Genomic DNA, 12,379 nt, shown 5'->3' with positions numbered 1-12,379 from the left:
GCCTTCTCTAATGTTCTTCCATTCTTCATGTATATCCACGTTTTTGGCCTATGTCATTCTCCTTCTCCAGGAAGAATTTCTTTTAACATTTCTTGCAAGACAGGTCTACTGGCCACAAATTCCCTCAATATTTATTTGTCTAAGGAAATCTTTCTCTTTCACTTTTTAAAAAAATTTTGTTCACCATTAAATTTTTTTTGTTTTTGATTGTGGTAAGATATATAGGACATAAAATTTACAGTTTTAACCATTTTTTTAAGTGTACAATTTTGAGTGACATTAAGTACATTCATATTGCTATTAAACCATTTCCCCCACTTGCCATCATTCATTTCCAGAAACTTTCCGTCTTCCCAAACTGACACTCTGTACTCATCGAGCAATAACTCCCCGCCCCTGGCAACCACTGTTCTCCCTTCTGACTCTATTTAATTTGACTACTCTGGGCACCTCATATAAATGGAATCATACAGTATTTTTATTTTTCCTTCACTTTTGAAGAATGATTTCACTGATACAGAATTCCAAGTTGGTAGTGTTTGTTTGGGTTTTTTTCAACACTATAAACATTTCACTGTCTTCTTGCTTGCATAGTTTCTGAAGAGATATCTGATGTATTTCTTATCCTTGTTCCTCTATAAATAGGGTGGATAGTCTTCCTCTGGCTTCAATAAAGATTTTCTCTTTGTCTTTGATTTCCTGAAGTTTAAATCTGATATGCCTAGATGTAGATTTTTAGTATTCATCCTGCCTTGTGTTCAACTAAGTTTTCTGGGTCTGTGGTTTAGTGTCTATCATTAATTTTTGGAAATTACTGCTTCAAATATTTCTTCTATTCCTTTCTCACTTTCTTATCCTAGTATTCCTATTACACAAATGGTATAATTTTTTTTTTTTGAGAGGGCATCTCTCATATTTATTGATCAAATGGTTGTTAACAACAATAAAATTCAGTATAGGGGGGTCAACGCTCAATGTACAATCATTAATCCATCTCAAGCCTAATTCTCATCAGTCTCCAATCTTCTGAAGCATAACGAACAAGTTCTTACATGGTGAACGAATTCTTACATAGTGAATAAATTCTTACATGGTGAACAGTACAAGGGCATTCATCACAGAAACTTTCGGTTTTGATCATGCAATATGACCTATAAACAATCAGGTCAAATATGAATATTCGTTTGATTTTTGTACTTGATTTATATGTTGATCCCACATTTCTCCTATTATTATTATTATTTTTATTTTTAATAAAATGCTGAAGTGGTAGGTAGATGCAAGATGAAGGTAGAAAACATAGTTTAGTGCTGTAAGAAGGCAAATGTAGATGATCAGATGATCAGGTGTGTGCCTATGGACTAAGTATTAATCCAGGCTAGACAAGGGCAGCAAGACATCCACGGATGCAGAAGATTTCTCTCAAAGCAGGGGGGGTGAGGTTCTGAGACTCACCTCTGTTGATCCCCAATTTCTCACCTGATGGCCCCCCTGCGACTGTGCCTGTCTTAGGTTGTTCCTCCCTTGAGGAATCTTACCCGTCTCTGGCTAACCAGTCATCTTCCGGGGCCATACAGGGAAATGTAAAGTTGGTAAGTGAGAGAGAAGCCATATTGTTTGCAAAGGTTAGCTTTTTACTTCTTTGCAGATTTATGCCCTGTGGCTTCTATGCCCAGCACTTGTCTCGAGATATCTTTACCACCTGGAGGAATTATGATACTCGGTAAATTCGATATGAGGCACGAATTCTATTTAAGGGTTGTAATTAGGAAGGAAGAAGAAAAGCTATAGATGTAGCATATGAAGGAAACATGGGAGGATTGATTATTTCTTTGACATATCTTCTTGTATAGTACCTTAAGTATGTATAGATTTTAAACTACTAATTTGCACACACATATTAACATAATGGGAATACGGTGACATAAACAAAGCAAATCTATAATTACCACCCATCTCCAGTGAAGCCAAGAAAACCATTTAGGCACCCTAGGCATTTGTGAAAATTTATCTATGATATGATGGATATTGTCCAACTGTACTTGAACCATCAGACAAATTAAAGCAGCCCATTTCTGGGATCTGTTCACATCCCATATGTTCTTTTAACCATAGATAGTCTATAGTCATAAGATTTTGGAGTGCTACAACTTGCACCCCTCCCAACTCCTGGTTGAGTTCCAACAGTACAGATCAGGTCAAATTCGTTGTCTCACTGTATGCACATGCCAGCCTAGACATCTCCCTCCTCATTCTTATGGCAAGTCCAGGAGACGGTGGGCTGGATGCAGCCACAACCGCAGCATCGTCCGGATCCCTGTGGAGGCTTTTTGATGATCATCCCCCGGCACAAGTCCTCCAGAGAGTGCTGATGCCGGAAGCTCCTCCTCATATCGTATCTTAGTTCATTTTCTGGGTATCCAAGCTAGGCCTTGATCTTCTGCGTAGAAACAAACAGACCCTTTGCCCACACTTTGACATGCCCTCTATACCACTGTGCAGAACTCATTGGAGGTCAGCACACAGTAACTGCTTTTTTTTTTTTTTTTTTTTTTTAATTAAGAGAAAGGAATATTATCAGAAAAGAGTACCTCCATAGCTGATCATCTGACACCCTTTAAGTGATCAACATTAAGGATATTTAAAGCATGCGTTGATCTTTGATTTACCAATAGTTTTATCCTGTTAAGGAGTAATCCCCCTTTTCTTTCTTTCTTTCTTTTTTTTTTTTTTTTTAATTTTTAATCTACACTTACATGAAGAATACTATGTTTACTATGCTCTCCCCTATATCAGGTCCCCCCTAACAACCACATTACGGTTACTGTCCATCAGCTTAGCAAAATGTTGTAGAGTCACTACTTGTCCTCTCTGTGTTGTGCAGCCCACCCTCCCCTTTCTCCCTCCCCCCCATGCATGCTAATCTTAATACCCCCCTTCTTCTTCCCCCCCCTTATCCCTCCCTGCCCACCCATCCTCCCCAGTTCCTTTCCCTTTGGTACCTGTTAGTCCATTTTTTGGGTTCTGTAATTCCGCTGCTGTTTTGTTCCTTCAGTTTTTCCTTTGTTCCTATACTCCTCAGAAGAGTGAAATCATTTGGTCAAATGGTATAATTTTTGTAATTGTTCTATAGTTCTTGGATATTCTGTTTTCTTTAATTTTTTCCTTTTTTTCTCTTTGTTTTTCAATTTGGGAAGTTTCTATTGACACTCTTTAAGCTTATTCCTTCCTTCCTCAGCTATGTCCAGTCTACTGATAAGCCCATCAAAACCTTCTCTATTTTTGTTACAGTGCTTCTGGTCTCTAGAACTTTCTTTTCTTTCTTAGAGTTTCCATTTCTCTACTTGTATTACCCATCTGTTCTTGCATGTTGTCCACTTTTTCTAGTAGAACCCTTAGTGTATTAACCAGTTATTTCAAATTCCTAGTCTGATAATTCCAAAATCTCTGTCATATCTGAGCCTGGTTCTGACATTTCTTTGTATCTCAGACTGTGTTTTAAGTCATTTAGCATGCCTTATAATTTTTTTTGTTGAAAATTGGACATGATGTATTGGATAAAATGAACAGTACTGGCTCCAGAAACAATCTCCTGCTTTGATAAGCTGTGAAACCTCACAGGTTGTGGAAAACTGGCTATCCTTTTCTGTTTCCTTTTATCTTACTCTTGTTTTTTCCAACTGTACCACAGAAAGAGAGATGCAACAGGAGATGAGTCTGTACTTGTTTGTAATATTTTAATATCAAGTCAGTTGGAAGCTTTTCTCTCCTGATAATTGCATCTGAGAAGAAAGAGATGAGCTGCTGACTGGGTCAAACAAGAACAGGTAAAGTCCCACAGTCCAGGATTCAAGAGCAGTACAATGCTGCCCAAAACTAGGAACAAAAATATTGTCACCTCTCAGTAGTTGAAGTTGATGGAAAAACATATATAATAGAACATACTAGAATGCAAAAGCACAGGCCATCCAGTACTGGTATGGAACACAAGACCACAGAGTAAATCTTTGGTAGTTCTACCTCACACTAATTCAAAATAATTCAATTAATGGAGATTCCAAATAGATTAAACATTTACTTTTTTACTACTTATAGAGAAAAGATTGGCTAAGCAAATTAACAGTGTAAGCCCCCTATTTGGGGAAGTATTAAACCAGAGAACAAACTCATGATCATCTGTTTACATAAAACAATTGCTATAGAAATGTTTGTTTGAATTTCCTATGAACTTCTATTAGGCAATACTTTTTTTTAGTACCATTTGGCAGTACATTCTTGAAAGTAAGGGCTGTATTTCTTTCCGAATACTTCAGAAATTTTAGGCTAATTCAGAATGGATGAGAAGAGGGAGGAACGATCAGGGTATTCTGGTGATGTTTTTCTATATATTTACATTAGGAAATGAGGGTCATTTGTAATAATTGATAATACTTCAAAATTAGTAAAATGACATAACAAAGACTCAACCAAGTAAGAACAGGCCAGCTTTCTATCTCATTTCCACATGATCTGCCCCTTTCTCTTTATTTTCCCTAAATAGCTCTAGCCTTTTCTCACTGCAGTTTTCAAATGGAGTATTTTGTCTTAAGTAGTCCAAGTAACTAGTAACAAAATAGGATGCACTAAGTAGATTAACTATGACAGAAGCACATTAAACCATCTAAATCTTTAAACCAACACATACGTGGTTTTAAGTTGGCCAAATATAAAAGAAATACGAGGGATAGAGAGATTCTGAAACAAACGTCTCAGGAAGCAAACGCAAAAGAAACGCGTGGGACAACTGTGAGCCGCAAGGCCAGACGGCAAAACGTCTCCCAGCTGTGGCTCAGCTTCTCCTCGGCTGAAGCCTGAAGCGATCCTTGAGACAACGTAAATAAAATCTCCTCGCAACGTCCCCAGGCCCAAACAGGCACCCCAGGCACGTCTGAGAGCAGGGATCTGGGGCCGCCCAGAAAGCCAGTTCCCCAGAGCCCAGGTCGAGCTGTGGCAACGGGGCGGCCCAGAAAAAAAGGGGCTGCCAAACCTCAAACGAGCACCATCCACGGTGGGATCAGGTGCTGCTCCCCAACTCACGCTGTGGCCGCGCCATCGAATTGCAGCCTGGCAAGACAGGAGAGAGCAGGCACGGCGGGGGAATGTGGCACCAAAGCGGATCCTCAGCCGCCGACCTGCTTTTGAGAACTGTCTTTTCGGGATGGAGTGGGGCAAAGACTGAGAGCCTCACCTTCCAGACACGGCGCCTGGCCTTTCAGACACGCAGTCCCATTTACGATTCCACAATTCTGTGAAAGGCTTGGACACCCCCGACTTTACCAAGGAGGAAAATGAGGGGGGAAAGTGTTAGAGAATAAAATAGAGAAGGAGAAATGGGCTTCCACTGAGCACCTGCCGAGGTGACAGGTCCTCTGAGGACTCAGACATGCATCTTGAAGTGGCAGCTTAACTTGCCCGGGGCTTGTCAGCAGGGAGACGCTGGGGCGCGCAGCTCTCTGCCATCGCAGGGCACGGAGAGCTCTCGGAGGCCTGACGGGCCTGCTGGCAGCTGGCTCCACAGGGCAGAGTCGGGGGACACCAGCGGGCGGGAGGCGGCTCGAGGCAGCTCTGAAAGAGAGGTGGGATTGGGGCAGAGAGCAGATGAGCGCAGCAGGGAGGCTGCTTCCAGGAGGGGCGCTCAGGGGCGGCCCGGAGGGGAGCTCAGAGCCCGGACGTCTGAGGCAGACCTCTGGCACCGACCTGGCCGGGAGGCCTCTTACGTTTTGACCATCTTCCTCTAAAATGGGTCAGACTGCCTGCCCTGTGGGACTGTTGGAAGGTAGAGATAACACCTGAGTCGTGGTACTCATTAATAAGTAATAAGAGCATTATTATCAGAATTTCTTCCGTGGAGTACAGCCGATTTGGCTAGGAAGCAGAGAGGGGAGGCTTTCCTGTTGCTGGAGCCTTTAAGGAAGCATTGAAGGCATCCAGAGGATCTGGAGACCCCGGGGACCCAGCCCCTCCCTCCCTCTCCCTGGAGAGCCTTCTGTCCCATTCTCTTGCACGCCCTCCACTCCCACCCTGCACTCAGTGTCTCCCCTGAGGCCACACCTGAAGTTCGCTGAAAATGTCTTCAGGCTTGCCACAAATTGAATTAGGGACCCCGGAGCCAGGTATGCTGTCCCCAGATAAACTGAACCTGATGGGCAAATCTCACTGCAGAGTGCCAAAGAAATCTCAAGTACCTTTTGCAGGAAGGACCCTGACTTTGGTCATATGCAAGAGAAGGTAGAAAGTGATTTATTGGAAAAGTTCGCCCGGAGATAATAGGGACAGTCAGGAATAGACTTAAAATAAATTTCTTAATTTACTATCACAATTAATGTCAATATACACATTGCATTCTAATATTCTGTACTAAATTGCTTAACTCCTATCTCCAAGCTCTCAACACAAAAATATCTCAGTGCTCTGAATTCAACCCCGGCCCTGGCCCAGAAAGCTTCAATTGATGATGTACTTAGAGAGAACTGTTCTATCATGAGACAAATTTTAGGGAATGATCAAGGAAAAAAAAGTAAACAGAGCTCAATATAAGAAGTTCATTGCTCTAAAAAGAGGCATTTGTACCTAATTTGAGACCTTATCGGTGGGTGATTTCTTTATCTCCAAAGGACACACTCATAGACTAATGTCTCCTGTATCATCTACATTACTTCTAAAAAAAGGAGGAAGAGAATGCCTGCAAATATCCCTAGTCTCTTCCAGTTTATTTTTAATTTTTTTTTACAAGAAATGTATCACATGTTCATGGTGGGGGGGTAATTGAAATTACTATAAATTCACTTAGAACAGATAACAGGTAATGGTTAGCAATTTATGGTAGTTTCTGTTTATTTGCATTGTGGTTAGGATCTCAACAAGTCGCCCTTTGATTCAGAAACCTTTGCTCTGACCTCATGTTCTCGGCCTGTTTGTGGTCTGGTTGCCCTTGGCCACCCTTATCACAAGCTCCCTGTTTGCTTGTTTCTGGGCCCGCTCTTCAGCTACCCTCTGCAGGTAAGCCCCTTAAGCGGAGGTGACCGTGTCTGCTGTGGTGGCCCAAGAGCTGTGCATGTGGTTGGAATCGTCAGCTGGGAAGAAGGAGCCCCTTGCAATGTGAACTTTATGTATCAAATGGGCCAAGCTGTGGTGTCCAGCCAAACATGAGTCTAGATGTTGTAAAGGTAATTTTTTAGATGTGATTTACAGTTAAAATAGCAGACTTTGCGTAAAGCAGGTTACCCTCTATAATGTGGGTGGGCCTCATCCAGTCAGTTGAAAGACTTAAAGAGAAAGGACTGAGGCCCTGCGAGGAGGAGGGGTCAGACTCAGGCGGCAGGGGCCGCTCTTCCCTGAGGCTCCAGCTGCCAGCCCGCGCTGCAGATTCTGGGCTTCCAGCCCACACAAACGTGCGAGCGAATTCCTTGAAATAAATCTCTGTCTGTACATCCACACATCCTTTTGGGTCTGTGTCCCGAGGGCATCCTGACCAATACACCGCCCCTCTGGATTCTCTGCCCTGCCCGGTCCGCCGCACCACCACACCGCTTGGCTTCAGGGATAGCCTCGTCCCTCTCCGCCTCTATGTTTTTCTCTCTTTCCTGCAAGGCTCAATATTTAGACCTCCACCCTCTCTCCCATCCAAGTCCTTCTTAGAGAACACACTCTTTCAACCAGCAACTGCATGCTGACTCTATTCGGCCTTAAAACTCAATCAACTCACTTCATCAATTACATGGAAGCAAAGGGCATGGCTTGTGCACTAAGTGGACGGCACTAAGAGTGGGGAAGGGGCGAAGATCAGTAAGGAGTGGGTTCTGTCTTGAACTGTCTGAACAGTCAAGGAAATAATTGCAAGAGAGGTGAAGGGTACACTGACAGAGTCAGAGACAAGACTGGATTCCCGGATCTGGAGTTTCACTCCTGCTGTTCACTCCCATTCACCTAGAACATTGCAACAACACCTCACGGTCAGTGTCACTAAACACTCGCTCCATGTCCCTTCCTTCACCAACACCTTTTCTTTTTTTCTTTTTTTCTGTTTTTTTGTCAATGGAAGAGAAATGTGGTTTTCTCATTCAGGCTCAAAACGGAATCTCTGACCCAGCTTACTCCCTCCCCAGTGTGATGATGTCTTTGGGGCTCCTCCAGGTTGGAAGGCCACTCACAAGTCCTCCAGTCTGACCCCGGCCAGATGGCACCTGCAGTGGTCAATTCTGGCCCTCATGGACTCTTCCCCTGACAGAAACCCACTGCCCACCCTACTTACAGTGTGCAGATGTCTCCTGTAAACAAGTGTGTCAGTGCACACAAGGTCGACTAGCATCTTAGAGAAGAGGGAAGGAGCACCTGCCTCGCTGACATACAGCCATCCATCCATGGCCCTGAAAATCACACTGGCTCTTGGGCAGTCACATCACAGCAACTCACAGTGAGCACAGACTTCATTAATTGGCAGGTTTGGCTCAGACCTCGTGGTGTCACGCTCCTACTTCATTTCATAGCTAGTCTGAATTCCTCTTCCTGGTTGATTCCCCACAGCTTCGGCCCTGCCTTACCACTCTGCCTGTCACCTCCCCAGTGTGAGCCCTGCACTCCAACCAGGCCTCCCTTCTCTCCAACACACCACAGTCCTCCCAGCTGCCATGGGCATACATCTGCCCTCAGCCTGTCCCAAGCACCCTCCCCTCTGCCCAGGTCTGCAGCTCCACAAGAGGCTTCCCCACTCACCAAGCACGCCCCCCTCGGATCCTCTGCAGAACAGACAGTGGCTTCCATATGTCTTAAACATCTTTTTTTTTTCTTGAAAAAGCAATCTTTTTATTGAACATACCTAGGTTTGGAGTGATTATCTTATACATCTTATATTATGAAATAATATTCTGAGTGATAATTATATATATATTTGTATATTTATATTCATCATATATTCTTCTATGACCATAACTAAGAGGGTTATAAGTCATCTCCAGATGTGGATTAAGGTCATGAAAATGTCACCCAAAAATTGATACTTGCCTGCCATATCCCCGTCTAAGAAATTACAAATAAGTTACAAAAGAAAACATGTAGATACTAAAGTTCATTACATCAAAGAAAATCAAAGGAAAATAGTCAAGATACATGCATTATAAGAAAATTATAACCCAATTAGGCATACTTTGATGACATGAGAAGTAAAAATGTGTTAAATAAGATCTATGCTCTGCGTGAAGTTTAGGAAACATAAAGTCAACAACCAAGAACCAGCACTTCTTTGGGAAGTGATCCTGTCTCTAGGTGGCAGGGGAGATATGATACAGAGCAGGGCAGTTTACCAGGCTACCACTGCCTCATGGGAAGACCCCATAAGCATCCAACCTTTTCTGATCCTAACTGCAGGGCACCCGGAGGCAGAACGTGGGAGTGGGTTGTTCTCCTAAGAGGACCTTCACACCGAGTGCCCCTTGGGCCATGCGCATCTCCAACTGAAAATAATTACATAGGAGTTGTGGCCTGTGATCCAACCTGTTCCAGGTTTCGTGACTTCACATTGTTTCTGGGCCTGCAGAGCTAAGGGAAGACGCTGTACTCCGGAGATTCACTTCACTGGGGATGCCTGTAACCCCTGGCTGGATGCAGCGGGGCCTCCAAATTTGACAGGCCCCTTTCCCTCTGCCAGCATGTGGCACAGCTCCACGTGGTGGTGCCATTTTTTCTGGGGGTCAGCACAATGCCCTGTTCTCCTCCAGAGCCTCCACCCTGTCAGGCACACAGGCACCTGACTGATCGTGAGAGATCTTGGGACTACTCTTCCTGGTACTCCCACCCACCAGACTCTCCTAGTATTGTAAATTAATCCACTCAACAAATACTTCTTGAATTTATTCATTCATTCAACAAACACTTGCTGTGTGAGCTGCCCAGTGACCTCCTTCCAAGGAGGACAGTACAGAAAGGGGGGAAAGAGCAACCTCACAGTGGCAAAACCTGACAAACGCCACGCCAGCCAGATGATCAAGCTTACCATCAAGAGCAATAAGTCATGTTGATTATAATGTGTGCCTTTGACATGATGTAATGAAAATGGCATTTCAGCTCTCTAGTCTTCCTCCCCAAAACACACAACCACATCTGATCATGAGAAAAACACCAGACAAGCCACAATTGAGGAACATTCTACTAAATAGCTGACCAGTACTCCTCAAGATTATCAACATTGCCCAAAACAAGGAGAGTCTGCAAAACTGTCCCAGCCCAGAGGAGCCTTAGGCATGAGGACAAAATGTAACCTGGGATCCTAGATACAAATCCTAGAACAGAAAAAGGACATTAGCTAAGTTCAGACCTTAGTGAATAGTAATGTATTAATATTAGTCCATTAATTGTAACAAAGCTCTCTGTACTATCTTTGCAATTTTTCTGTAAATCTTAAACTGTTCTAAAATTAAAAGTTCATTATAAAAAATAAATGGGGCAAAACCAAAGCTAAGCCTTTCACTTCACCCACTAGGAGGTCAACATGGAGCGCTAGAGAGCCCTCAGAGGGCTAGAGAGCCCCTGTAGAGCAGGAGCCAGGGTTCAGGCTGGACTCTATGCTTCCGGGGCCGGAAGCCAGGAAGAGTGAGGATCCTCAGGCACACTTAGTGCGATGGCTATTTCGTGGTGAGGTGATTGCTGGGGCTCTTCCCAGTTTCACAAAAGTGCGGCCCATTATAAAATACACCTCATCTCCCAGAAACATCCTGACCTCATCACAGCAAAATCTACATGGAACAGAGAAATGCCATAGTCAGGAAGCAACCTACATTTTGCTCATTGTAAGAGCTCAATATTTGTTGGGCTAATATTTGTAAATCACTTTCCCATATTAAAACATCCATAACATTTCTCCAAAGATGTACAAATGACCAACAAGCACATGAAAAGATGCTTAAGGTCATTAGACATCAGGAAAAGACAAATCAAAACCACAATGAGATATAATTTTACACCTACTAGGATGGCTGCAAATTTAAAATGGAAAAATAACAAGTGTTGGGGAGAATGTAGGGAAATTCGAACACTCATGCCCTGCTGGTGGGATCGTGAAATGGCACCACCGCCGTGGAAACCTGTTTGCTGGTTTCGCAATGAGCTAAACAGAATCATCAGGTACTCATGCAGTTTCCCTCTGCTTTTGGTTCATATCCAAAAGAACTGAAAACAAGTGTTCAAACAAAAACTTGCGTGTGAATGTTCATAGCAGCACTATTCACTATAACTGGAAGTGGGTATAAGGTAGAAACAACCACAGTGTCTGTCAGCAGATGACTGGAAAAACAGAATGTGTCCTGTACAGACCACATGTTGTCCAGCCATTAAAAGGTATGAGATACTGATGGATGATACAACATGGTGGACTTGAAAACATGAATGATGAAATGAAGAAGCCAGACATAAAAGGCTACATATTATATGACCCATTTTATGTGAAATATCCAGAATAGGCAAATCCATAGAGAGAAAGATGAGCAGCTAATCAGGGAGGGGGCTGGGGAGTAACTGCTTAGAGCACAAGGTGTCCTTTCAGGGTAATGAAAGTATGACTGTGCCAAATGCCTCTGTACATTGTACAGTTTTAAATGGTTAAAATGGTGAGTTTGTGGTGTATGTATGGTACCATAATTAAAAAGCAAAAAGGACAGCCATAACTAACATGTTTCCAAGCATGGGTCTCAGACCACCTCTGTCAGCAATGCTCAGAATACTTGATAAAAATTAAAGTTCCTGGGCTCACCCAAAACCACAAAATTAGATTCCCAGCAACCTGAATAGTACTGTATTACCCCTTCAACAGCATTGAACATAACCTTTGCGCACAGATTTGAAAATCAAATTGGAAAACTCTTGAGACAGGACTTGTGTCCTTTATATCACCAGCCTGACATAGACCTGCTCAAAATAGGTCTTTTTGTTGAATGAATAGGCAAATGGTAGTTTTTATTTAAAGAGAGCTCACAGTTCCCTCTCTCCTAGGTGTCCAGGACTACACCAGTTACAAGGAAAAGCCCTGTGCTGTGTTTCCAGCTTAGACCATGCAAGTCTGAGCAATGCAATGTAAACCACACTGTGAGTGTGGGCAGCAGCCACAGCTGCAGTGAGGGGTGAGGGGAATGGGGATCTCCACTGTTTTTTAGGTAATGGCAGGAGAGGCTGCCCAGAGAATTTATAGATTTTTCAAAAGAGCATCTCAACATCATCCCTTCAAACCTCCTGGTACTGCGAAGGGAAATCCACACTTCACACATACTATGCCTATTAAATTTATGGCCTCAGAAATCATCATTAAGATGCAGAGGGAAGACATCAGTCAAATGAGTTTCATGTCACTGATTAC

This window comes from Manis javanica, chromosome 1, assembly GCF_040802235.1.
Source record: "Manis javanica isolate MJ-LG chromosome 1, MJ_LKY, whole genome shotgun sequence".
Classification (NCBI taxonomy): Eukaryota; Metazoa; Chordata; class Mammalia; order Pholidota; family Manidae; genus Manis; species Manis javanica.
The sequence above is the reverse complement of the archived record's forward strand: the minus strand, read 5'-3'. Positions refer to the sequence as shown.